We start from the raw sequence: 27,620 nt of genomic DNA, 5'->3' as shown, positions 1-27,620 counted from the left end.
TAAAATAAAAACTTGTGCTCAAATATTCCCTTGTTCCCTATTTTTTTTTTTTCCTTTATGCACATTGTATTGATGGGTTAATATGGACAATATATTCAGCTAAATAAGTAAGGTGTTAGCTGGACCAGCTTTCCTTATGCCCCTCATATCTGGTGGCTAAAGCAAATGGCTCTCATTTTAACTTCTGTCAAATATCGTCACTATATATATATTTATTTCTTTGTTTTTTAAAAAATAAGTGTATATAATGACAATATTGACAGTAGAAGTCAACAAAGAAGAGTCACCAGTAGTTGGAAAATATGGCCTTGGTGATGGAAATGATGCTGGAGATCACATGATAGAATTTTGCAAGACCAATAGCTTACTCATTGCAAATACCTTTTTTCACTAACATAAATGGTGACTGTACACATGGACTTCGCCAGATGGAATACATAGGAATCAGATCGACTACACCTGTGCAAAGAGGCAATGGAGAAGCTCAATATCATCAGTCAAAACAAGGCCAGGAGTTGAACAGACCATCAACTGCTCATATGCAAATTCAAGTTGAAGCTGAAAAACAATTAAAACAAGTCCACAAGAGCCAAAATATGACCTTGGATTTACAGACCATCTAAAGAATAGATTTGCATTGAGCACCAATTACTGAAAACTGGGTGAATTTGGGGATGCCATAAGAAACTGTATCATAATTTTCTCTTAGAAATTAGTTCCTTGAAAATTATTTCTCTGTAGTTATCATGTATGTGTGTGTGTTTGGTGAGGTGGGCCAAACACATGGATTGAATTTTGTCCCCTGAAAATATGTGTCAACTTGGCTAGGCCGTGATTCCCAGTATTGTGTGGTTGTCCTCCATTTTGTGATCTGATGTAACTGTTCTATGTGTTGTAAATCTTAACCTCTGCCTGTGGTTAATGAGGCATGATTAAACCAAAAACAAAATACAAAACGAAACAAAACAAAAACCCCACTGCCGTTGAGTTGATTCTGACTCATATTAAACTCCATTGGATTTTTGAGGCAGTATATCTTTATGGAAAAAGACTGCTCCATCTTCCTTCCAAGGAGTGGCTGATGGGTTTGAATTGCCAGATTTCTGGTTAGCTGTCAAATGCCTTAGGTACTAAGCCACCAGAGCTCCTTGAGGCATGATCAGGTTACTTTAAAGAGGGTTAGATTATGTTTGTTATGTTGATGAGGCAGGATTAGAGTGTGAAGTAATACCTTTACTGTGGTCACAACCCTGCTTCTATGTAAGGGGAGTTTCCCTGGGGTGTGGCCTGCCATACCTTTTATCTTACAAGAGATAAACCAAAAACTCAAACCAAACTCACTGCAGTTGAGTTGGATCCCACTCATAGTGACCCCTCCTTGGGTTTCCGAGGTGGCGTCAGTACAAAAGTAGATTGTCCAACCTTCCTTCTGAGGAGTGTGGCTAGTGGATTTGAACCGCCAGCCTTCTGGTTAGCAGTCACATGCCTTAGGCAAGAGCAGAGAAGGATGGATTTGACTACCATCAAAAAAGAAGAGGTGGGAGCTGTTCCTGTCCTTTGGACCTAGGATCCCTATGCTGAGAACCTTCTACACCCAGGGGAAGATTGATGCCAAGATACACAGACATCTCTAAGGAATTCTAGGCTCATACATGTTGAAAGGAGATAAGGACCTTCTTGCAGAGCCAACACAGAGAGAAAGCCTTCCCCAGAATGGGACTCTGAGTTCAGACTTCTAGCCTCCTAAAATGTGAGAGAATAAATTTCTGTTTGTTAAAGCCATCCACTTGTGGTATTTCCATAAAACAGCATTGGATAACTAAGATAGAACCTAACATACTTTCCTCCTTGCTTTAGTTACATAGAGATTTAAAGCAAAAACTGATCCTCCGCAACACTGATTAACTCCTTAGAGAGTTCCTGGAAGACCAACTTCCTCTGCTTCCCCAGATGGTCTCTGTTCTAGTTTCTATCTTTAATTGCTCTGTTTTATGTTATTGTTCACACTGTAAGTCACCTGAAATCCTTTCAGGATATGTGAGCTAGAACCTAAATAGTCAAGGATGGTTGGTTCTTTCATCCAGGCCCAATTTCTTTGGACAGGATTTGAGAATCTCTGGAAGTGACCAAAACAGTAAAGTGGACTTTTACTTTCCAACACTGGAAAGTAAAGAGCAAAACAATTTGCAAACATCATCTCCAATCCTCTACAACAACTCTAATTTTCTGCACATAAGTAAATGAAGGTTCACAGCTAAAAGCAGCAAAGTCAGGAGGCTATCCTCAATCTGATGGATTCCAAAGCCTGAACTATTTTAGGGTAGGAGAATGGAGATGACAGACGTTCTCTGTTTTCCCTGCTGGATTGTCTCAGGAAGTGAGAGAGCCCTAGTGGTTGCTGGGCCAGCTTCCTCAGTCCTCAATGAGCCCACCTCAGTAGATACAACACACCAAGGATGGACGAGGTAATTTGGGTTTTGAGACAAGGGATCAACATGGTGTCTGTCCTCTGTTGGAGATCTACTCTCAGAACTACATTTCCTGTGAAAGGAAATGACAGCACATAACAACAACCCTCAGGCTTGGGTGAAAACGTTTTCCCAACAAAAATTATGCCCCAGGATGGGAGAGGGATGAAGACTTTCCTGCTTCTCCCTTCAGCAATGCATGCTGCATAGGAATTTGTGGGGTTCTAGGGAAGATGAGAGCTCTGGTAGCGTAGTGCCTAAGGCACTTGACTGCTAACCAGAAGGCTGGTGGTTCAAACCTACCAGCCACTGCTCAGAAGGAAGATGGGGCAATCTACTTCTGTAGTGATACTGCCTTGGAAACCCAAGGAGGGGTTGCTATGAGTCGGGTCTGACTCAACGGCACATAACAACAACAACAACAGGGAAGATGAGAGCTACTAAAACTTTGGTTCTTGCAGGATAGGGGTGGAGTTGGACTTTGGGAGTCTCTATTCCTATCTCAAAATACTCTTCTTGTGCTTTCTGAAGTATAAGCAGATTAGGTCCCAGGACTGTCCCAGTTTAGACCTCTGTTTTCTCCATTTTCCTGCCCCAACCTTCCTGTCCTTCAACATCTTTCCACTCTACTTGTCTTGAGTCTTGCCTTGTTGTTAGATGCTGTTGAGTCAGGTCCAACTCATAGCAACCTATGTGCAACAGAAGAAAAACACTGCCCAGTCCTGTGCTAGCCTCACCATACTTGCTATACCTGAGCCAGTCATTGCAGCCACTGAGTGTCTTCCCCTAGGCTAGGTTTTAAATCTCAAATTCCAAACCCTCCTCCCCATTGTTCTTTCTATTTCCTTGAATAGCATGGTATCATGTCAGGCCTTCCATCCCCATTTTTAGCTATTAAGTTGTTGGCTGTATTACACTGTAGGTTTGGATTTGGATCAGTTAGAGCTAATAGCAATTTTCAGTAAAATATTAACCAAACACACACAAAAGTCGCTCGTGTGGCTCCATCCTCCCTTTCAATAAGATTAATCGGGTTAGCTGTTTACTCTTGCCACCACTCCATTGTTTTCCCACCTTCCACTCCAAACAAGAAAATGACACTAAATTCATTTAATACAAATTTATATTATTGTCTGAAGCATTTTAAACAATGCTTAATTTAATTTCCTTGTTTGGAGTGTTGTGTTGGTGCACAGAACCACAGTGTAATGCAAAAATAGGATCTGCATATCACCAGGCATCCAGCTAAATTCTCCCATGACTCCCAAGTGTTCTGTTGACATTCAGTTGCAATTCAAATGTGCTAAATCATCTCTCCATCCTAGCTGCTCTGGGGTAAAAGAAAAGTCAACCTCTGAAACGAGATCACTCCACCCCAGGCTGACAAACTCTAAGGGCTTGACCTTCAAGATGTGGGGCATGTTCTCTTATTTGATTAGACTTCTGCTTCCCTAAGAAGGACAGCTTACACATATTTACTGCTCGTGTTCTTTTGGCCTGAGAGTCAGCTAGAGTTCTAGTCCTTCCTGCCTGGGAAATAGAAATAACCTTTATTTAGTATCTACAATGTGTCAAAGGAGCTCTGGTGGCGTAGTGGGTAAGGCATTTGGCTGCTAACCAGAAGGTCAGCAGTTCAAACCCACCAGCTGCTCTGCAGGAAGAAGATGGGGCAATCTACTTCCAAAAAGATTTATAGCCTAGGAAATCCATTGCGGGTCACTATGAGTTGGAATCGACTTGATGGCAGTGAGTTTGTTTTTTTTGACAAAACAACAACTGTACCTCTATTTTAATTTCCTCAAAAATCCTGTGGGTAGTGTTACCTTTTTTTTTATACCTGAGAACAAGGAGAAGTAAGGAGAAAAAACAAACCCATGCAGTAGATTCTGACTCCTGGTAAACACATGTGTTTCATAATAGAACTGCTCCATAGGATTTTCTTGGCTGTAATCTTCACAGAAGCAGATCAACAGGCCTTTCATCCCTGGCACCATTGTGTGGGTTCAAACCACCAACCTTTAGGTTAGGGTTGTTGTTGAGTACTGTTGAGTCAATTCCAACTAATGGTGACCCCATATGAAAGAGTAGAACTACCCAACAGGGTTTTCTTGACTATAATCTTTATAGAAGCAGATCACTGGGTCTTTCTCCCATGGAGCTGAGAGGGGGATTCCAACTTGCAGTTAGCAGCTCAGTGCTCAACCATCACACCACCAGGGCTCATTTTAAGGTTAGTGGTCAAGTGCAAACCATTTGTGCCACCCAGGGGCCTTGAGAAACAGAGAGGATATGATATTTGTCCCAGGCCACACGAAAGAGAGTGGCTGGTATGCAGAAAAACAGGTGCCCTACAGTGTTGGCACTCGGCATAATTGCTCAAGCTAAGTGCACAAGGTTATTGCATCTGAACCTGGTTTTATCAATGAGGAGCTTCAATGAGGTCACGAAGTCCCTAGAATACAGGTCTGCAAAATCTCGTGTATATGTCCACCTTGTTGTGTGTATGTCCAGAGTGTTTTAGTGTCTCAAATGGCTTTATGATTTGAAAAACAAGAAACACTGCTGCCCAGGGCTTTCTATGAGGACCAGTGATTGAGGCCTTTGGAGCATATGACACTCCAACCTTCTTCCTAATTTAGCACATCAACTTGGCCAGACAATTAACTAACAACGTCAACAACTACCATTTGTTGAGGGCCTACTTTGGGCCAGCACTCTCATCCATTGGATAGGGTGGAGCAAGGGCTGGGGGAAGGGCACTGGCATTTCTTTTAGAGGCCCTTATTCCCACCTTGGCAAATAACAACAACAACATTCCCACCTGGATGGTGATAAGAACAGAGTGTCCCATAGCTGCTGAGTATAGAAAGTCTCCACTGCAACTTAGGCTTCTAATGTGATGCTCTCCTGTTTCTCCCTTAACATTCCCAGTCCCCTGACTAGAATAATCTTACCCACAGTTAATAGCTCAGCACAGAAGGTAGGGCAGTGTGAAGAAGAAAGGCTAGTGTGAGAGCCCACAGGATTTCTAGTTCCTTTTCTGCCATTAACTCAGAATGGGTTTAGGCAGAAGACTTGTTACTATATTTCTATCTCTAAAATGAAATGAAATTAGGAGCTCTGGTAGCATAGTGCCTAAGGCACTTGACTGCTCACCAGAAGGCTGGCGATTCAAACCCACCAGCCACTCCTCAGAAGGAAGGTTGGGCAATCCTACTTCCGTAGTGATACTGCCTCGGAAACCCAAGGAGGGGTTCCTATGAGTCGGGCCTGACTTGACAGCAAACAACAACAAAATGAAATTAATACCTGGCCACCTACTCAATCTTCTTAATAAAATGGTAAAACAAAACAATAATCAAACTTTAAAAATATGTGGGCATGTCTTAAAATATGACGCTAATGAGGTGCCTATCATTCAATCAATTCAAATTAACAAACTTCCTTGACATTTTGGAATGCCTGTTTCCAAGACATCATGCTGGGGGGGGGGTGTTAAAATAATAAAGGCACAACTCCCTAGCCTCAAGGATATTGAGATCTAGTATGTATAGAAACCACCTGTCTGTCAGTTTGTCATACTGTGGTGGCTTATGTGTTGTTGTGATGCTGGAAGCTATGCCACCAGTATTTCAAATATTGTCTCCCATGGTGGGCAGGTCTCAGTGGAGCTTCTAGACAAAGTCAGACTAGGAGGAAAGGCCTGGTGATCTACTTCCAAAAATTAGCCAATGAAAGCCTTGTGGAGCACAACCAAATATTGTCCTATATAGTGCGGAAAGATGGTGTGGGATTGGGCCACGTTTCATTCTGCTCTAAATAACGTTGTCATGAGTTGGAGCTAACTGAGGGGCAACTACAACCAACAATGTATAGAAAAGCAGGTGTATACATAGCTGTCTCATAAGGAAGAACAGAACAGATATTTTAAGCAAGCTACAAATCACTTGTCATAGCAGCTCAGAAGAGGGGGAAAAATCCTATTTGGCTAAGAGAGCTGGGATCAGAGAAGGTATCTTTTTGTTGTTAGGGGCCGTCGGGTCAATTTCTGACTCCGAGTGACCCCACATGGCAGAGTGGAGCTGCTCCATAGGGTTTCCTAGGCCATAATCTTCATGGGAACCAATCTCCAGGTCTTTCTTTGCTTAACTACTGGGTGGGTTCCAAGCACCAGTCTTTGGGGTAGCAGCTAGGCACTTAACGGTTGTGCTACCATAGCTCCAGACATCTTGTAGGAGGTGATGTTTAAAGCTTGAAAGGATTTCAACAGGCAGAGGGCATTTCTGAAGGTATGAACAGCTTAGGACATGTAAGGGCATGGGAAAATCTGGGGCACATTGAGAGTCTCAGGAGCAGCCAATGTTGTCTGGACCTGTGTTCTGCTATGAAGGAAGGTAGACTGGTAGATAGGGTAAGGGCTAGATGAATTTATACATCAACACAGGGAGCCTGATTCAAAGGACTTGGCTGAAGTTTGGATATATATGTAAAATATATATACATATATAAAATATATTAATGTGTTTTAAGTGAAAGTTTACACAGCAAATTGGGTTCCTATTGAATAATTTTTATACAAATTGTTCTGTGACATTGATTACAATTTTCACAGTGTGTGAGCACTCTCATTATTTCCATTCTGTTTGTTCTGTTTCCATTGATCTAGCGTTCTTTCTTATGCTTGCCTTCTCATCTTTGCTTTTAGGTAAATGTTGACCACTTGGTCTCATGTAGTTAATTGAGGGAGAACGTTACTCAAAGTTGATATTGTTTATTGAATAAGTTAATATATTATTTGGTTTGGCTGAAAGGTGACCTTCAGAAATAGTTTCAGTTCCAAGCTCAGTTCCAAGTCCAGTGGACCTGGCCTTTTTTAGGAATCTGAATTTTGTTTTACATTTTTCTCCCATTCTGTTCAGGGCCTTCTAGTGTGTCCTGGTCAGAATGGTTGGTAGTGATAGCTGGGCACCATCTAACTCTTCTGGTCTCAGGTTAGAAGAGGCCATGGTTCATGTAGGCTATTAGTCTTCTGGTCTAGTTTCTTTTTTGAGTCTTTGGTTTCCTTCATTCTCTTTTGCTCCATACGACAGGGACAATAGTTACATCTTAGATGGTCACTTGCAAGCTTTGAAGACCCCAGATGCTACTCACCAAACTAGGATGTAAAACATTATCTTTATGAACTATGTTATGGGTATCCATATTTTAAAAATTCCCCTGGATACTTCTAACATGTACCCAGGGTTGGAACCACAGGGCTGATGATCCTTAAGGTCCCACAGCCTTCTGCCAGAATTGTCCCCTTTGAGACAAAAAGGGACTTGGTTTGAAAATGTGTGTGGCTCATTGTAACTCATGACCTTTGCAGCAAAATTTGATTTAAAGATCTTTCTCCTTAGACAGTGGGTCCTTGAATAATTCTGAGTACTGTTCTTAGAGCAAGGTTATTGTTGTTGTTATGTGCCGTCGAGTTGGACTCGACTCATAGAGACCCCTCCTTGGGTTGCCGAGGCACTATCACTATGGAAGTAGATTGCCCAACCTTCCTTCTGAGGAGTGGCTGGTGGGTTTGACCTACCAGCCTTCTGGTTAGCAGTCAAGTGCCTTAGGCACTAGGACCAAAGTCCAAATTCCTAGATGATTTAATTGAGGCAAGTGGGCCTAGTAGGGACTAGCATCCAGAGGAAGCCTGCCTCATCCAAAGGGGGCAGCATCTATTCCACTCCTACCTATTGCTGCCAAGTGGAATTGTGGGTCTAGGTTTGTCAGATCTTCCAATTTTTCAAGAAAAGTCAGGATCTGGCATAATATCCCAATATTCTTATGTTAGCAACAAATTCAATTTTTAAATAAAACACTGTGCAAGCCAAACAAAACCCAGTGGTAAGCAGGCCAGATTCAACTAGCAGGTTTCTGGTTTGATACCAATGGTTTAGAGTGTTGAGTATTAAAAAAAAGAGCTGATTCCATGTTTATTAAGCAACTAGATAGACAGACAGACAGCTACCATCTAGTTGACTGTAATTCATGCAGTCCTTATGTACAACAGAATTAAACAGTGCCCAGTCCTGCACCATCCCCACTATTGCTGGCATGTTTGAGTCCATAGTGTGGCTACCGTGCCAACACATCTGACTGCGGGTATCCCTTGCCCTTGATGATCCTCTGCTTCACCAAACATGATGTCCTCCTCCAGCAATTGATCCCTTCTTATTTTGTATCCAAAGGAAGGGAATCAGACAATGCCATGCTCTGATTCATGAAGCTTTCATTGGGTACTTTTCAGAAGTAGATCACCAGGTCTTTCTTCTTACTCTTAGTCCAGAAGCTCCACTGAAACCTGTCCACCATGGGTGACCCTGCTGGGATTTGGAATACTGGTGGCATAGCTTCCAGCCTCACAGCAACATGAAAGCTACCACAGTACCAGAAACTATACCACAGATAGACAGGTGATGGATTAAGTAACTGCTGCCTGACAGATACATTTTAGAAATAGAATGTTTGTGTTGGCTTTGTGTATTTGTTTTACTTTAAAATTTTAATATCTGGCTAAGGGGATATATGAACTCCCATTAACATTTATCAGCTAATGGCCACCAATATTGTTTTATCTGTACCTTTACTCACTTCCTCCCATATTATTTTAAAGCAAATCTCAGATATATAATTTCATAAGTGTTTAAATATACCAATATCATTATCATACCTAAAAAACCAATCAACATTTCTTTATATTAAATATCAATTTCCAGTTATCTCAAAATAGTTTTTTAAAAAATTAGTTTGTTTGAGTCAGAATCCAAATATAATCTACATATCGCAGTTGGTTAATATATTTTTATAATGGTTTTTGCCCATTGATTTTGCTTAATTGGCTGTTATTAGTCTATTTGTTTGTAACCTTCCACTAGAGGATTTGTGAAAAGATAATAAAGGTTTGCAAGGCCAAGGTCTGTGATTATATTAGAAGTTAGTTTGATACAGTAAGTCTTACAAACAGCTAAATTCTGTCAAGAAAAATCCATTTTTAATGCATGATTGAATATTGATAATTGATGAGAACTATGAGGAAGTCATATTCAAAGATTAATTACTAAACTGAGTTCTGAGAACATCTTTCTTCCTTTGTAATCTTATGTCCTGAGAGAAATAGTTTATATTGGTCTTAGAGTGAATTGACAGATTTGTCCAGAAAGAAAAGCCACCAACTTTAATCTTTCTTGGTCATGCTTAATTGGATATACTATTATTTTTTATTTGCAGAGACAATATTTTTCAGTTAATTCTGTCTGTAATGCCAGGATTGGAAGGTGGGGCTCCTGAGGCCGTTCTCACTGTACTGAATAGCTGGGACTGTGGGCGCTGGGTTCTGAATATCTCTTGTCATTTTCCAATGTTCCGTGTTAGAAATAAACACCTTGTGCTGGAAAATCACAGGAGTTAAACTGACCGTTGAAAACCAAGTTCATTAAAATGAGGAAAAAGTTATGAGTCCATCAAATTGAAAGCCAGACAGGCCTGGCTGTTTGCCCCATTGGTGTATACTGATTTTACATTTCCACCTAAGCTTCTGCTCAAAACCATTTCCAGCTAAGAGGCGTCTGCAGGCCAGTCCACGGCTGGCAGCAGCTCAGGCTGGGTTTGCAAAGGGGGCTGGTGGCCGGTGGCTAATTACACGTTTGACAAACTTGTTAAGACAATGCCACATGTGTCCTCCCCCAGCTGTAAATTGCCAGGTTACTGGTGAGTTTCCTGCATGGATAATAATTATGCCTAATTTGGTTCTGAGATTTCCACATTTGTCTTTCTGTCACAAAGTTTGTGATTAGAAGTCGCTCATGTTGATTGGGAGTGAGGCTAAATTTCTGATGGTTCACACATGTAATAAAGCCATTCACAAAACCAGCAGTGCTCAGCGTCTTTACAAAACACAGAACATCCATGGTTATTTGCATCCCTGAGAAAAGTTTGCTTTCGCTAGGTATTTGTTTTCAGAATGAATTAATTAACTGAAAAACAGACAAAGCTTCCAAATGTGACACTGTAGAAAGGACTGCCACATGCTATATGGGAAGGGGTACCATTAAGTTACTGAGGGGTGTCAGTGTTATTTCTCACACACAGGCAGGCAGGGCAGACAATCATGATCCCCAGAGAGGAGGGGGCAGATGCAGCACCCCGCCCCCCACGACTCCACTCTGTCTTTCCAGTGTCACCGCTTCCTGCAAGGCTCTGGTGAAGAGAGTTTAGCTTGAATACAAGCCAGGCCTCGACAGTTGGCTTCCTGAACCAGCATGCTCAGTGGTTCTGGGACAGGAGCCCCACAGCTGGCTGGCTTCCTGTCTGTGGGTGGTGTGAGCACAGGCATGAGCTGTGGCACTCCGGGTGGGGCTAGCAGACCCTCTGCTGCTTCTCACATTTGCCTAAAGGTTTTTGCAAGAATCCTGATTAGCATCAAACCAAACTAAACCAGTTGCCATTGAGTTGATTCCAAAGAATGGCAACCCCACAGGCTGCAGAGTAGAATTGCACTCCATTGGGTTTTCATGGCTGTGATCTTTTGGAGGCAGATTGCCAGGCCTTTCTTCCAAGGCACCTCAGGTGGTTCCAATCACCAACCAACATTTTGATTAGTGGTTGTGTGCTTAAGTGTGCACCACCCAGAACTTCTGATTAGGACACTGGCTTTTAACTGTTTTTATTCTAAGACAACTCTAATGCTTCCTTTCCCAAGAAAAGACACTGGTGAGATATCCCTGCTTCTGTAGAGTGAAGATGAAGACCCTGGTGCTCAGGGTAAGACTGAGGATGATGTGTGATGAGAGAAGGTCTCAGGGAGATGGGGAAGCATAAGGGGAGGGCAGAAGCTAAGATGGATTTCAGCACTTGTAGGGCTGTAGGGACAGGGTGGGGAGAGGGATCAGAGCAGGAATGGAGATGTGAGGGCCCCTCGTCAAGCTGACTGGGCTACAGGGAGTGTGAGTGGTAATGAGCAGGTAAGGAGCTCTGGTAGCATAGTGCCTAAGGCATTTGACTGCTAACCGGAACCACCAGCCACTTCTCGGAAGGAAGGTTGGGCAATCTACTTCTGTAGTGATACTGCCAAGGAGGGGTCACTATGAGTCAGGTACTACTCCAAGGCAGTGGTTTTTTTTTTTTTTTTTTTTTTTCCATTTAGGGAGGAAATGATAAACTGAGAACTACACCAATCCATGTTAAACAAGCTGTTTAACTTGTTCTTGTCCCAGTCTCTGATCTGAGGCTCAGTTTTGTCATCTTGAACCATCTTTGATGAACTACAGAAGTTCAAGAACTGAACTTCTGAAACTAAAGACCTTCCTTTGAAAAAGCCATGTTAGAGTTTTGTGAGATATATTGAGGCAGTAAGATACTGTTAAATTGCTTTGAACTGATTTTATATGAATTTAAGGTATGACCCTTAAGTTGGGGCCACTTTTATTGCTCTCTTTCTATAAAAAAAAAAAAAAAAGCCTGCCAGGTAGCCACAAAAAAATCAGACTCAGGTGGGTCTGTGACTTTTCTATCTGTGGATGTTGCCATAACCAGAAGACGACCATTCATTTGCTCTATATGAGGCCTCTCTTTCAACAGGTAATCACAGAGTGATACAAAGCAACTAGAAGCATCCCTGTTGCCCCAGAAATGAGAAAATTGATCCCATTAACTAATCCAGACAAGGCCATCATCCCTGGCCACCTTGATTAACCAAGTAGCCATTCACAATGTTCTTTATGGAGAAGAGTTAGATGTTTTCCCTTTAGGATGACAGTGACTAGGTGGCTCTAAGGTCTGTAACTGTGTCCCTTTCAGGTCCTTATCTGACTCCACTGAGTTAAAGATAAATAACAATACATTATGACATGTAGCAAGTTCACAATGGCTCTACAGGGACATATGTTCTCTTCACGTTAATTTTGTTCAGGGCCGCTATTTCTATTGAAATTGCAATGATATTGGCAGGAATAACATTTGCTTTCTTCAGAAAGCAAAATACAGTTTCTCTTGTGTTGTCCTTTGGGTTTCATACAACCCTACAGGTGGAAGGAAGAGAGGAAAGATTTGAAAACACTACTAATTATTTCCTCATCTGTGTATGGGGAGAGAAAAAACTACTTTATAGTATAGAGAATGGGTTTAGAGCCTGAATGTGGTATCGTGTTTTGAGTCCAAGGTTTTCTGCTACTTACTAGGTATTTAACTTGGGTCAAATGCCCAAAACTCTCCATACCTTTGGCTCTCTCATCCCTGTAGTAGAAGACAATTCTTGCCTCATAGACTTGTGCAGATTAAATGGTAAAAAGAGTATAAGGATGTTGTCATCCTGTGACACGTCTCATCCTCCAAGAGATCCCCAAAAGAACCACCACCACAACTTAGTCCCTGAATAGGCAGATGGACAAAGTCCCCTTCAAGCTCTGCTTCCAGAAGGGATCGCTTGGGGAGCACTGGGATTGGTGCAACCTGTCCTCCACTCAGTGCTCCCCAGGTGGCCTGGTTCCTTGTCCTAACTATATCAAAGGAGAGAATCAAACCCATAGTCTGTGAAAATGGGTCCTCCAAGAAGACAGTACTGCTCGTGTTCCCCCATCCAGCCCTTCCCCATTCCCCTTGAAAACTTCGGTTTCTAAGCTGTTTCAAATTCTGAGATGTTAGAGGCAAAGCCTGCTGCCTCAGGCCCTCTCAGAGACCGGTTGCTGTTTTTCCTGGAGAGCCTGGCCTGTTATGCAGCAGAGTGAAGCCTGAGAATGAGGGCAGCTGTATGCAGGGGTGAAGGTGGAGGGTGGTGGGTCTGCAAAGAGGACAGTCAGGATGGGGACTGTTTCTGGATGGGGCACCCGGAACACTCCCAGTCAGAACTGCATTTGTACTGCCATTCCACAGACTACCGTTTTCAATAGCAAAGCCTTTTATGTTCACTGTCTCTAACCTTTGCCGTGAAAATTTGCTGCAGGCAGAAATCTGGCATGGGATGTCTTAATCAAGTAAGGAAATTTTTTCCTTTGTTTCCCCCCTTTTGACAGATTTTGGAATCACAGTCATTTAGTTCATTTTGACCTAGGAAAGTAAGTTCAAAGTAGAGGCTCCTCAGGGTTCTGGATGAGTTCTTCTACCACAAAACCCTTCTCCAAAATGTCCTCAACTCTCCCTATTGGGACTGAACCTTAAGGAGCTTCTCCTCTTGGCAACATTTCCTCTCATTTGTTTGGTTTCCTGAACATCTCTGGGCACCGGTGGGGACCTTGCAGGTACAGAGAAACACCATCTGTACAATAGAGAAAACACAGAAAAAGGAAAGTGAAGGAGGACTTCTGACGTGCTTAAATCTCGTAGATAATTACTTGTAAATTAACATTTTTTTTTGATGGAGAAAATTAAGGGAATGTAGAATCAAAGTTTTTTTCAATGCAGAAATGAAATTTGCTTCTTAGCATTTGATCAAAGAAAACCTCACTGATACAATGAGAGCTAGAAAATACAGTGTAGGCTGCTTTGATTAAAACGAAATATAGTGATAATCAAGAACAAAATTTAAATTTCATTTAAATTTCCATTCATCTCACTGTCCATTTATTCATTTATCAACTATTAAGGAATGTCTACTATGTGCAAAGTTCTCATTTAGAAGCTTGTATGATTCTTTTCTCAGGTTCTCACTTTGAACATCTCGCTATTGTACATTATCAAAGCATTTTAGAAAGGGCACTTCTTACCATGAGAACTCATTCCCTGACACAACTCCCCCCCCCTCCCCCCCAGGAAGCAAGAGAAGCAGCGACTTACTGAGAACCCACAATAGCAGAAGCTAATTTGTATTACCAAAATCACAGTTGGAATTGTCTGTCTTGCTTGACTCTCTTTGGATCAGAGTAGAGGAAGAAAACTTTTCTTGAATATCCATAGTAATGAGATATTTTACAGAAATAATCTTATTTTAATTCTCACAACCTACTAAGATTAAAACAAACAAACTCACTGCCATCGAGTTGGGTCCAACTCATAGTGACCCCTCCTTGGGTTTCTGAAGCAGTATCACTATGGAAGTAGATTGCCCAACCTTCCTTCCAAGAAGTGGCTGGTGGGTTTGAACCACCAGCCTTCCGGTTAGCAGTCAAATGCCTTAGGCACTACGCCACCAGATAACCTACTAAGATGTTGTTGTTGTTGTTGTTATGTGCCATCGAGTCGGCCCCGACTCATAGCGACCCCTCCTTGGGTTTCCGAGGCAGTATCACTACGGAAGTAGGATTGCCCAACCTTCCTTCCGAGGAGTGGCTGGTGGGTTTGAACCGCCAGCCTTCTGGTTAGCAGTCAAGTGCTTTAGCCACTATGCTACCTATTATAATTTCTATGTTACTTAAAAATACCTGAGGCAGGATGATGAAACTTGTACAAGGTCAAGAAACTCATGGGTGTTGGTATCATTAGCCCTCATTGCCTTTTAGCAGTCATCCAGTGCATCCAACACATGACTTTATTGAGCACCTGCTCTTTATCTTGGAAGAAAGACCTGGTGATCTACTTCTGAAATGTCACAGCTACTGACAACTCTGTGGAGCACAGTTCTACTCTGACTCACGTGGGGTTGCCCTGAATCAGAACTGATTTGATGGCAACTGATTTTTTAAATTTTCAGAAGTAGATCACCAGGCCTTTCTTCTCAGTCTGTGTTAGTCTAGAAGCTCTGCTGAAACTTGTCCACCATGGGTGACCCTGCTGGGATTTGAAACACGTGTGGTACAGCTTCTACCATCATAGCAACTTGTGAGCCATCAGAGTATGACAAATAGACAGGTGGTAGAGCCAGCCTTGACCTCTCCCCTACTCGCCTGCCCCCTTTTTGTTGTTGTTATGTGCCGTTGAGTCGGACCCAACACCAGAGCTCTCTCACAAATAAATCTTCAAATAAATCCGGAATTCAACCTTTTCTCACCCTATCTTCTGTACCACTCTGGTCCAAGTCACCATCAACTCTTGCTTAGGCTGTTCCAGTGCCCATCTAACCTTTCTTCCTTTGCTCTATTGCGAACTCAGCAGCCAGGGTGATCTTGTTAAAAAGCAAATCAGGTCGTTTCACTCCTCTGCTTATACCCCTCAGTGGTTCCCACCTCATTTGGCAGAGTTAAGCTAGAAAACGCCCTCTTCAACTCTGTTTTTCTGGGAACAAAACAAAACAAAACACCAAGACCTCTTCCTTTATCTCTGTCTCTTTGTTACTGGGCCACTGATGTTTTACGCAGCACACCCTTGCTGCACCTGGAGCTATCCTCACATGCTAACTCACTCTCAAACTCACTGCCATCAAGTCGGACTCGACTCATAGCGACCCCTTCTTGAGTTTCCGAGGCAGTATCACTAGGGAAGTAGATTGCCCAACCTTCCTTCTCAGGAGTGGCTGGTGGGTTTGAACTGCCAGCCTTCTGTTAGCAGTCCAGTGCCTTAGGCACTACGCCACACATGCTAGTCAGTAGGTAATTTCAAAGTAGGTCAAGGTTAGATTTGCTAAGAAATATATTCCTCAGATCCCAGAACTCTCCATACTATGCCCGGGAAGATAAGACCTTCATACAACTAAGGAGAGAGTGTCCCTCTTTGTCCTCATTCATATAGGAATCACGATTCTCTCTCCATACAGCAATTCATCCTCCACACCTACAGGAAATGCTTGTTGTTTCAAGCGACATTTTACTCAGCAACTTTCTTCTTGGCCTTTCAACCACTTTTTCTCTTTTTTTCCTCCTCAATGAAAACTAAGTTCATTTTAATTTCATGGGCTTGACAGAACTAGGACAATAGGACAATGTTTGCTCAGATCAAATTTTTTTGTGTGTAAATTTTTTTGGCAGAATCAGTGTTTGCAAGAAGCAGATAAAACTTGACTGTTGGAGAACCTGCTGTAGGAAGCAGCTGCCTGCCAGCCAATCTCCAGTTAACAACAGAGCCTGAGTCATTGTTAGCCAGGTAGAAGAGATGGGGGCAAAGAGAGAGCCCGAAAACCTCCTTGTTGGGCTCTAAATGAACAGCTTGTTTAGCAACTAGTGTGAGACAGCAGATCTGGGTCCACGAGCTTTCTAAAGATAACATCTAAACTTGGTTTGCCCTCCTTACACAACACAGGTACATATGCCATCAAGGAAGCCCCACAGCCCCCGAGATATTTTATTCACCTCACACTCGGAGGAGCTCACTAACTGGAATTCAATAGAAACTGTTCTCTGTGTGAAAGTAATTTCAGAAAGTAATCTAGTTTATGGAAATGAAAGGCATCAAAACACAAAAAAACACTGTTTCTGTACAAGTGCTTTGCCTCAAATATTTGACATGGAAATTTGTATAATCCCTTTGGGGGCACATGGGTTTCACCAGTGTTAACATCTTTTGAAATGAATTTCACAAATGTTTATTTGCCATGCCGGGCTGACAAATAATTTAAACTATCAAGGCATCTTACTGGAATCAAACTTAATGATACGGATCTCAGGTGACTGTGGAGGTTAAAAGGTGTAAATTTGAATTGGGTAGTGGGGGTGACATCACTTCCAAATAGTGCTCTAAGGAGCAAAGGTTTCACTTAACTTCTCAGGGCCCCAAACCTCCTTGCTCCGCAATGTACCTCACAAATGACTGGATCAAATGACTGCCACACTCTGCTTGGTTTCTCACCCAGAAGCAAGTCTTACTGGTAATGCCTGGAGGGAGGGGAAAGGGAAGAAAGTGAAGCATCAAAGGAGGCTGGGCTCAGGTCTGATGTGGGTGACTAGTAAAATGAGTTGAAGGCCCTCCCACTACCCTTCAGAGAAAAGTAGGCATAAAACGAGCCCTTCAGGATGGACGCCAGTGGTCAGAGTAGAATCAGGGAAAAGCCAGAGGGGAAAGCTCATCATCTGCGGAAACTGAATGCCCCTTGAGCACATCTTTTCTTCCCTTGGGGGGCATTGGCTTGCCATTTTAGAACCCCTCCTGTGGTCCTTGAAACCCCTTTCCCCACATGCAGTGGGCCCTCAAGGCCTGGTGAAGAGGGGCCTGTTTTAATTACTTCGTGCTGCTCTAACAGCTTTCTCGGTGCTTCTCCTCATATACTGGAAGCAGACCACACTCCCTGAGGCAGCTACTCAGCTGTTCCAGCAGATTCTACCATGGAGTTGATTACCAGTCTCATCATGGGAAATAACTACATCCAGCTGCCCAGTCACTCAAAACCAGGCCCAGCCAGGTTGACACACAATCTAACTACCACAATTTCAGCCCTTGTCAACTTGGCATCCATACACATCTCCTTCACTGGATGGCTCCAGTCCCCTAGTTCATCTGAGTGGTAACCTCACCCCCTTGGCCTGGCAGGCACCATTCCTTTGCCCCCTGGGCATGGCAGCCCTGCCCCCCCCCCACTTTTGGGCAGAGCCTATGGCCCCACCCCACTGGCCCTCATGAACAGCAGCCCCACACTCCAGAACCAAGTTGTTAAGATCTGACTCTTTGAAACCTAGGAGGCTTTGGTGGTTCCATCTCCAAAGTCCTACCCTTTGAGGCTGAGGCAGCTTTGCTTCCTATTTCCTTGTTCCCTCAGCTTCTATCAATTAATACCTGAAGGCAAACCAATCCTCCAGGAATCTTTCTGCCCTAAAGACCCACTCACCTTTCTCGCTCTGTGGGCTAACAAGGCTGTTGCTGTCTCATGTCGGTCTCTTGGCTCTGCTGCTCTCTGCCGGGGTCTCTCTGCCAGGGTTTCAGCACAGGCATCTCAGGTCAAGGACTCATTCCACTGTTTCCACATTTTAGGTATCTGTCAGAGCAGAACCCCACTCTCTCGGTACCATACTCTGTTTTGGTTACTTCATGCTGTTCTCACAGAAATATACCACAGGTGGATGGCTTTCGCAAACAGGCGTTTATTATCTTACCGTTTAGGAGGCTACAAGTCCAAGTTCAAAGTGCCAGCTCTAGGGGCTGACTGAAAGCCCTTTGCCCTTGGGCTTCAACTCTGCCTCTTGCTCCTGGCCCACTGGAGCTGGAGGCTTTTCTTAACTCAGGCAGCTGCTGACTGCTGAGGGTGGCAAACCCAAGGTTGACAAGTAAAAAGGCATAGTCCCAAAATTATCAAGCCACACAGCAGGGCACTGATTCAAGTCCATTAACAATCCCAAGGTTGGCAGACAAGACAGCAGGCTGCTGAACAACAACTCGGCTACCTGCAGGATTCAAGCATGCCAAAAGCTGCAGTGACCTTTCTCAAAGCTGCTGCTTGATACTGGAAGCAGATCACATCCCTAACAGCTACACAGCTGCTCCAGTAGATTCCGTCGTGGAGCTGATTACCAATCTCATCATGGGGAATAACTACACCCAGCTGCCCAGCCACTCAAATCCAGGCCTAGCCAAGTTGATATACAGCTTAATTACCTCAGTCCCTTCCTTGGAGCTGTGGTCCCCCATTAGAGATTTATAGCTGGCATAATCCTTAGGGTTCATCATGGTTCAAAGATGAACCACTGTTCAAAAACAGTGGCTCCTGTTTTACAGAAGAAGCTGAGAGACACAGAAGGGTTGCTAGTTTGCCTAAGACTGCATGCGGGTTAGGAGCACAGCCAGTTGCAGATGAAGATCTTCTGCCTCTTGGTCTAGCATCTTCTCAACCCATAATCACACTTTTCAAGCCACAATGATTACTGAATACTGATAGCTATACCCCGGCCAGAGCAGGGTCCGCTGGAGCAGAGAGATATGCACCTTACGTAGAACCTAAAATGGAGAATTATGCAGATCCCTTACCCACTACGCCACCAGAGCTGCTTCCTTTTAGAGACTCTATATGCCCCAAAGAATAGTATATAACTTGTGGATATTGGCTGGAGTGCTGGTGCCTTTCTGCAAACAAAAGCCAACAGTGAATGATTTGCTAGTTGTTCCATTAACTAAAGCTGTATCTTATACCAAACATAGTGTCTTGAATCATCAAGACATCAACTGGCTTTATTTTTACCATAAATCTTTGAGTCAGGAATTTGGCCAGAGTTCTACTGGGTGATTCTTTTTATCTCCATGGTGTTGACTGGGTGGCATAAGTTGGTGGGTGGTGTGCTCTGGATGATCCAAAATAGCTTCACTCTCATGTCTGGCATCTTGGTACAGACAGTTGGCAGGCAGAGCTCAGTCAGGTCTCTCTGTTTCCAGGCCTTTCCATATATTCTTTCCAGAAAGGTAGTGGAACTTCTAACATGGTGGCTCAGGCTCTAGAAAGGAAGCAGAAACAACTGGTCCTCTTAAAGGTTAGAACTCGAACTGGCAGAGTGGCACCTGTGCCAGACTCTACTGGTGAAGGCAGTCATTGCCCTGACTCCAGAAGAGGAGACACAGACCCACCTCCTGATGGAAGAAGTGTCAGAGAGTTTGCAGCTGACTCAACCCTCCACTGTTGTAGGTGTTGGTTGCATCCTGAGCCAACTTCACAGTCGTTGGTATGCTCAAGTCCATGGGCAACGACTGTGATTTTGAATGTTTTCCAACCCAGAGGACTTATCTTCCAACCCTGTATCAGATAATATTCTGTTGTGATCCACTGGGTTTTCTCTGGCTAATTTTCAGAAGTAGATCACCAGGTCTTTCTTCCTAGTCTGTCTTATTATGGAAGAGCCACTGAAACCTGTCCACCATGGGAGACCCTGCTGGAGTTTGAAATACCAGGGCCATAACTTCCAGCATCATAGCAACAAGCAAGTACCACAGTACGACAAACTGACAGATGGATGAGGGAACCCTCCACAGCAGGGTAGATAAAACTGTATGGTGATATGACAGTACAGATGTCAAGCTGCTTCTTCCCATTTACATTTCTATCCATTCCTCTCACACACTCAGTTTCCAGCACATCTGCAAAGTGGAAGAATCTTCACTTCTGCCCTATTTTACCTCTGCCCTCCAATCTCTCTTGGTCTGACCTTTACCGAGGCCTTGTGATCTCACTAGGAGCACCTCTGGGCAGCCAGGTCTAGAGTAGCACCATTCAATACAAATATAAGGTGAGCCACATGAGTCACTTTAGAACTTCTAGTAGCACATTTAAAAAGTAGAAAGACACCGGTGAAATTAAGAATTTATTTCACCCCAATAAAAATATTAACATAAAATACTTCTATTAAGATAAAATTATTAAATATTATCATTTCAACATGAACAAGCAAATAATAAAAAGTATTAGAAATATTTTACATAATTTTCTTTTCCATTACAAAATCTTGGGAGTTCTGGTAGCAAAGTGCCTAAGGCACTTGACAGCTAACCAGAAGGCTGGTGGTTCAAACCCACCAGCCACTCATCGGAAGGAAGGTTGGGCAATCTACTTCCATAGTGATACCGCCTTGGAAACCCAAGGAGGGGTCGCTATGAGTCAGGTCCGACCTGACGGCACATAACAATAACAATACAAAATCTTTCAAATCTGGTGTGTATTACACACTGACAGATATCTCAATTCAGACTACTCACATTTCAACACTCAATAGCCACACATGGCTACCACATTGGGCAGCACAGATTTAAAGTTTTACCACTACTATTTGCTGTCCCTAGCCCACTCCACCCTACAAAACAATCCTCTATAAGTAGACTCATACTAAAGTTAGCACTCAGGCATCCTTGAAGGGAAAAAGCCACCCGTGCATGTGCAGATGATGAGAATCCTCCCTTTCCACTGAGGTGGGGTGGGACAGATGGAGGCCAATTAGTACATTTTTTGATAAGCTGCAGACTCAGTTCCTGCTTCTTCAGCAGTTGCCTTTCTAAGTCGGGATTTTCAGTCTATCTCACTTAAGCGAAGCACTTGATATAAAAATTCTGATTGTGAAGGAGCTAAGTGGCTGTTCAATTTAAATGGGAGTCTGCCTTTACAAAAGGATTCACCTTAGGATTGCTAAAGTGAGAGCATTTCTCTTGTGTATTTAAAATAAATCTATTTATTTTAAAAAAGATTTAATCACATCTATTGAATGAAATAAATTATCCCTACATGTGAAGGTTTCTGGCAAGTTGATTTTGGGGATGTACATGAGCACAGAGAGGAAATACTTGTAGAATGTCAGGGCTGCAAGAGAACTTGGTGCTCAGAATCTAGTCCAGGATGGCAAATGCAGACAGCTGGCCACCACTCTTGGCAGATGGCATGGTGACCTGCCCTCCATGCCATCCAGTGTGCCCCCAGGCACCTTGTCAACATATACCTCTAGGCAAAATAAAAGGTGCTGTGGAGTTCCTTCCCAGTCATAGTGACCTCATGTATGTAAGAGTGGAGCTTTGCTCCATGGTGTTGTCAATGGCAGATTTTTTTGGAAGTAGATAGCCAGGCCTTTCTTCCAAGCTTCCTATTATGGCCTAGAGCCTTCAATCATTGGAATAACAGCTAGTGCTTTAACTTTTTCACCATCCTGGGATTTCTCTCTGCAGGCAGCTGCTACCAATCCACCAGAGGCAGCTAACTAACTAACTAGGAGCTCTTGTGGCATGGTACCTAAGGCATTTGACTGCTAACCAGAAGGCTGGCAGTTCAAACCCACCAGCCACTCCTTAGAAGGAAGATTGGGCAATCTACTTCCATAGTGACATCACCTTGGAAACCCAAGGAGAGGTCGCTATGAATCAGATCTGACTCGAGGCAGTGGTGAGATGAAATCTACTATGCCGGCTCTTACAACATGGAGAGCTCCTGTGGTATTATCTTCTGTGGCCCCACCAATATTCTTCTTCTTCTTTTTTTTTTTTTTTTAAAAGAAACTTTTTTTGTGATTTGGGTGAAAGTTTACAGAACTTGGTTTTCCGTTCAACAGTTCATACACATTTGGTTTTGTGATACTGATTGTGATCCCCACAATGTAACAGCTCTCTTCCTACTTCCTCCCTGTGTTTACTGTTTGTCCTCCTTTCCTATCCCCTTCTGTCCTCTGAGTTTTATCCCTGGGCAAATGCTGCCCTTTTGATCTTGTATGGTTGATTGTTCTAAGGAGTGCATACCTCCCTGGTGTTATTGTTCACCTTATGGGTCTGTTTATCTTTTGGTTGAAAGTTGAGCTACAGGAGTGAGTTCAGTTCCAGGTTTGAAGGATGTCTAAGGGCCACCGTTTTGAGGATTCCACCAGTCTCTATCGGACCAGTAAATTGGATTTTTTTTTTATTATTTTGAGTTATGTTCCACATTTTTCTCCCATTCTACCCTGGATCTCCAATTGTCATTCCTTTCAGAGGAGTCAGCGGTGGTAGCCAGGTCCCATCTAGTTCTTCTGGCCTGAGGGTCATTCAGGCTGGAGTTTGCATGGTCCAGTGAGTCCTATGGACTAATTGTTTCCATATGTCTTTGATTATCTTCACTCTTCTTTGCGCTGGATATGGAGAGAACAATCGTTGTACCTTAGATAGCTGCTCAAAAGCTTTTAAGACCCCACTATACTCACCAAAGTGGAATGTAAAACATTGTCTTTGTGGACTATGTTATTCCAATTAGCCTTGATGTCCCCCAAGACTATTGCCTTGAACCCTCAGGTCGAGCAACTCATTCTCTCAAGGTGTTTCGTTATGGCTAAGAAGTTTTCCCCCCTTTATGCTCTACTATATTCAAGGATATGTTTACAGCCCATATAAATACATGTGTAGAAACATTCCTCTGTCAATCGTATAACCCATCAGTATTCTGAAACTCATCCTGGGCTCCCATCCATGGTTGATTGATCTAGAGTGTTTATCTGACCTAATCTGAGACTTTGAGGCTTTCCCCCAGGTATTACGGATTTAATTTTCTCCCAAAAACAATATGTTGAAGTCTTAACTCCTGGTACATGTGAATGTGATCTTATTTGGAAATAGGGTCTTTGAGATGTTACCAGTTAGGTTAGCATAAGGTTATACTGGAGTAGTGTGGATCCTAACTCTATATGGTTGTTGTCAGATAAAGTCTGGGAGAGGAAGGTGCCATGTGATAATGCAACTGTAAGCCATGAAACAGCTGGAGCAACCTGAAGCTGGAGAGAAGCATGGAACAAATTGTCCTGCAAAGAAAGTTTCAGAAAGATTTGAAACAGCTGGCATCCTGATCTTAGACTTCAAGCCTCTAGAACTGTGAGACAATATATTTCTATTCTTACATGCCATCCAATTTGTAGTATTTATATTAGCCCTCACTCACTGCCATTGAATTGATTCTGACTCGTGGAGACCCCCATTGGGTTTCTAAGGTAGTAAATCTTTATAGAAGTAGATTGCCCAGTTTTCCTTCTGTGGAGTGGCTGGTAGGTTTGAACCTGCCAACCTCTGGTTAGCAGTCAAATGCCTTAGGCACTACGCCACCAGAGCTCCTTGTATTTGCCCTACAAAACTAATATACCATGGTTTTTGCACTGATGATTGAGCCCTGGTGTTGCAGTGGTTAAGTGCTTGGCTGCCTACTGAAAGTTTGTTGGTTTGAACCCACCAGCCACTCCATGGGAGAAAGATGTGCAGTCTGCTTCCATAAAGATGACAGCTTTGGAAACCCTATGGGGCAGTTCTGATCTGTCCTCTAGGGTTGCTGTGAGTCAGAATCAAATCAATGGCAATGGATTTTGTTTTGTTTTATGTTTACATGACAAAAAGCGTCTCTGTGACTAGAGCTATAAGGCAGAAAACTCAGGAGCTGTCGATAGCTCATGGCTGTTTTATTATTAGTGTAGGTCAGAAGCAAGAGAATAAACCAGAGATGAGAGTAGAGCCTTGGTGGGATTGGAGCTCCTCATTCCAGTTGATAGGTAGTCCTAGATGACTTTCATTTGCTCAGCTCTTCTTTGGATTCCATAATAACTCAGTAACTGTCCAGTAAGTTATCTTTCTTTCTGCAGCATGAGTGTGAATTGGCTCCTCTTATTTGTAAACCTAAAGCCATAACCCACCACTTGTCTGTCAGTTTATTGTACTGTACTGGCTGCATGTTACTGTGATACTGGAAGCAATACCACTGGAATTTCAAATACCAGCAGGGTCACCTGTGGTAGATAGATTTCAGCAGAGCTTCCAGACTAAGATAGACTAGGAATGAGGACCTAGTTATCTATTTAAAAAAAAAAAAAAAAAATTGGTCATTGAATAGAAGCAAAATGTTGTCTGATATAGTGTCAGAGGATGAGTGAGGCCTTCAGGTTGGAAGGCATTCAAAATATTACTGAGGAAGAACTGCCTCCTCAAAGTAGAGTCAACTTTAATGATGTGAATGGAGTATAGCTTTCAGGACCTTCATTTACTGACATGGCATGACTCAAAATGAGAAGAAACAGCTGCAAACATCCATTAATAATCATAATGTGGAATATATGAAGTATGAACCTAGGAAAATTGGAAGCTGTCAAAAATGAAATGGAGCACATAAATTAATATCCTAGGCATTAGTGAGCTGAAATGGACTGGTATGAACCATTTTGAATGGGTCTACTATGCCAGGAATGATAGATTGAAGGAATGGTGTCACATTCATCATCACAAAGAACATTTCAAGATGTAGCATGAAGTACAGTGCTGTCAGTGATAGGGTAATATCCATATACCTACAAGGAAGACTAGTTAATACAACTATTATTCAAATTTATACCATGACCACTAATAGCAATGATAAAAAAAAATAACGCTTTTTATTTCTGAAGTCTGAAATTGATCAAACATGCAAGAGGCATTGATAATTACCAGTGACTGGAATGTGAATGTTAGAAATAAAGAAAGAGGAGTAGCAGTTGGAAAATGTACCCATGGTGATAGAAGTGACTCTGGAAATCACATGATAGAATTTTGCAAGATAAATGACTTATTCAGTGGAAATACTTTTTTCAACAACATAACAGTGACTATATGTGTGGACCTTGCTGGATGGAAGGTCCACAATCAAATTGACTATTTCTGTGGAAAGAGGTGATGGATAAACTCAATATCACTGGTCAGAACAAGGCCCAGGACTGACTGTGGAACATACCATCAATTACTCATATACAAGTTCAAGTTGAAGCTGACGAAAATTAAAACATGTCCATTAGAGCCAAAGTATGACCTTGAGTATATCCCACCTAAATTTAGAAACCATCTCCAGAATACTTTTGACACATTGAACACTAATGACTGAAGACCAGACAAGTTGTGGGATGGCATCAAAGGCATCATACATAAAGGAAACAAAAGGTCATTAAAAAGACAAGAAAGAGAGAAAACACCAAAATGGATGTCAGAGAGACTCTGAAATTTGCTCTTGAACATAGAATAGCTCTAGCGAAAGGAAGAAATAATGAAGTAAAAGAGCTAAACAGAAGCTCAAGAGGACAAAGTAGTGTTATAATGGAATGTGCAAAGAACTGGAGTGAGAAAACCAAAAAGGAAGAACACACATGGCATGTCACCAGCAGAAAGAACTAAAGAAAAACTTCAAGCCTTAAGTTGCAAAACTGAAGGATTCTACAGGCAAAGTATTGAACAATGCAGGAAGCATCAAAAGAAGATGGAAGGCTCAGGGGAATCAAGCTCAGTGGCACAACATAGCATAAAAAAAATCTTGTTCTACATCGTACTTTGGTAAGTAGCAAGTGGGGTCTTAAAAGCTTTCGAGCAGCCACCTAAGATGCAACTCTTGGTCTCCCCTCATCTGGAGTAAAGAATAGTGAAGAAAATCAAAGTCATATAGAAACAATTAGCCCAAGGGTCTGATGGATCATGAGAACCCCAGCCTTCATGACCCTGAGATCAGTGGAACTAGATGGTGCCTGGCTACCAACACCAACCACTCTGGAAGGGATCTAAATTGGAGATCCTGAATAGGGTGGGAGGAAACACATGGAACAAAATTCAAAAACACAAAAATGACCAGAATTACTGGTCGGATAGAGACTGGTAAAAACCCATGACTATGGCCCCAGGTATCCTTCTGGTCTGGAACTGGATTCACTTCCATGGATTAGCACTCATCCAAACACCTACAAGCAGAACACCTACCCCAGGGAGATGCACTTAGATCGATCAACCATGAGAGATCAGAAGGGCAGGATTTGCATAGGGGGAAAACTGAACAGACAGGCATGCATAGATAAGAAAGACCCAGGGAGGCCATAGGAGGAGAGCTGTTTATTGCTGGGATTGTAATTGCGGCAGTGAAACCAAATGTGTATGAACTGTTGAGAATAAAATGACTCTGCTTTGTAAATTTGCATCCAAATCACCATAAAAAATAATAAATAAATAAAATATTTCAACAACAACAAAAGAAAATGAAAGGACTACAGAGTCACTGTACCAAAAAGAATTGGTCGATGTTCCACCATTTTAGGAGGTAGAATATAATCAAGAACCAATTGTATTAAAGGTAGAATTGCAAGCTGCACTGAAGGCATTGGTGAAAAACAAGGATCCTGGAGTTAATGGAATATCAATTGAGATGTTTCAACAAACACATGCAATGCTGGAAGAACTCTTTCATCTGTGTCAACAATTTGGAAAACAGTTACCTGGCTAACTGACTAACAGAGATCTATATTTGTGCCGATTGTAAAGAAAAGTAATCCAACAGGACTCAGAAATTATCAAATAACATCACTAATATCACATGCAAGAAAAGTTTTGCTGAATTTAATTTAAAAATGGTAACAACAAAAGTACATCAGCAGGGAACTGCCAGAAATGCAAGCTGGATTCAGAAGAGCACATGGAACAAGGGATATCATTGCTGATGTCGGAGAGATCTTGACTGAAAGCAGAGAATACCAGAAAGATGTTTACCTGTGTTTTATTGACTATGCAAAGGCATTCGACTGTTGTGGATCATAAATTATGGATAACATTGTGAAAAATGGGAACTGTGCTCATGTGGAACCTGTACATAGACAAAGAGGCAGTCTTTTGAACAGAAAAATGAGACACTGGTTTAAAATCAGGAAAGCTGTGTGTCAAGGTTGTATCCTTTCACCATACTTATTCTATCAGTGATATAAGCAAATAACCTGAGAAGCTGGAGTATATGAAGGCATCAGGACTGGAAGAAGACTCATGAATAATAAGGAAGACCGAAGAAGAGTTGATGCTTTTGAGTTGTGGTGCTGGCGAAGAATGCTGAAAGTACCATGGACTGCTAAAAGAACTAACAGATCTGTC

This window comes from Orycteropus afer, unplaced genomic scaffold, assembly GCF_000298275.1.
Source record: "Orycteropus afer afer isolate SDZICR_OR568_19922 unplaced genomic scaffold, OryAfe1.0 scaffold00314, whole genome shotgun sequence".
NCBI classification, from domain to species: Eukaryota; Metazoa; Chordata; class Mammalia; order Tubulidentata; family Orycteropodidae; genus Orycteropus; species Orycteropus afer.
Note: the sequence above shows the minus strand (reverse complement) of the source record.